Raw genomic sequence first — 1,634 nt, 5'->3', positions numbered from 1 at the left:
GAAGTGGCTGCTGAATAAACCCCCATTACCTCCGCACGGGGAAGACTCCTCGGTAAGTCCCAGTCGTGTTAATTAGGTAGTGCGAAAAATTCCCCTTATTGTCATTAGCGATGAATGGGAGAACCTCTCCTGGCGTCTCGGGAGGGCGAGCCAGGGGGTTTCTATGGAATGTGGTTTCTCAGAAAGCTGTTTCTGACCCTCACGGTTCGGTAACGCTTACCGGGGGAGGCGGCTGGGGATTGTAATGATCTAATCTCGCTGTCTGCTGCATAACATGGGCTGGGTCGCTTAACCTTTGGTTTGCCAGGGCCTCCGGGATGTGCAGCAGCTGCATAATTAAAAAGACCAATCTGCAGGTGTGGTTTATTGGGGAGTTAAACAGTGTTGTGGAGTTGAAATACTTGGGGCTGCTCAGTAATTAAATGTGCTGGCCCATGAAAACTATCTTCAGGTGCTTTCGGTTTGTTTCTGAATTGCAGGACACCATGTGGTACAGAATTGTTTTGCAAATATAGTATTTTCTTTCAAGAGTGTTTTGTCTGGTTTTCTTGCTTCATATCCATTTTTTAAGGCTGCTTTGTGTTTTTTGGTGCAATGTAACTGTAGGATTATAGGGCTTAAAGGGAGTTCAGAGGCATCCAGCCCTGCCTTCCACAGCTGAGACAGGTGCAGGTGTTCCCCATCACTCCAAGCAGATGCTTGCCAAGCCCTTACCTCTGAGTCAAGGGGATTCAGCAGCTTCCTCAAGTAATTAATATATTGCAGTGTTTCTCTTTGGGTATAGCTACAAGGGAACTTTTTAACATATATTCTCTCTTAATCTTCACTGCAAATTAAGCTGGTTGGGCAGCCTTAACTCACAGACAGAGCAGGTGGGGCAGTGTTAACAGTCGCTTTCCCAGTGCTGCCATTTCCCTGGTAAGTACATGAAGCTGAAGCTGTTGCCTGATGCTGCACATGTGTGTGTGCAAAAGCTGCCCTCTGGCTCCTGTTCTCTTGCTGCAAGATATTGTCATAGTTATTAATCTGCCGGATCTGGACAGATGGGACAGCTGCACTCATCAGTGTCCCTGCTGCTATTTTCAAAACCCTGTGGGCAGCTGTGAAACTCAAGAATCCTGTTCCCTGATGCTCCCTGGTGTTGCCATGGACAGCAGGCTGGGGGCTGGAGAGGAAGGAGGGATTCAGGTTTTAGTCCAGCTTCCTGTTGAGCCCCTGGTGTGAGGTGGAGGGAAATGCTTCTTGGACAATGAAGGGTAGAAGATTTTCAGTTCTAAGACAGCTTCTGCCCAGAGCTTGGTGTGAAGGCTGTGTGTGGTCCAGAAGGCTTCTGTCCCAGGATCCTCTCATTCTTCTGTCCCCTGGGGTATGTTGGATTAGCTTTCCACCAGGGCTGGGCTAACGATAGATTTCACTGGTGAGTCCTTCTCCTTTGGTACTTCACACCTGGCTGAGAAAGGCTCAGCTGTGCAGTTCTGCTTGTTTCTGTGAAATGAGATGGAGTAAATCAGCCCACCTGGAAAAGATTCTCTTATTTCCTTCACTGGGCTCTGTTGAGTTGCACTGGCTGCTGGAGAGGATGCCCAGCTCTCACTGAAATAGTTTGTATGTTGCTATTGCAGCCAAACACTGCT

The sequence above is a fragment of the Antrostomus carolinensis genome, unplaced genomic scaffold (assembly GCF_000700745.2).
Source record: "Antrostomus carolinensis isolate BGI_N321 unplaced genomic scaffold, ASM70074v2 scaffold52783, whole genome shotgun sequence".
Classification (NCBI taxonomy): domain Eukaryota; kingdom Metazoa; phylum Chordata; class Aves; order Caprimulgiformes; family Caprimulgidae; genus Antrostomus; species Antrostomus carolinensis.
Note: the sequence above shows the minus strand (reverse complement) of the source record.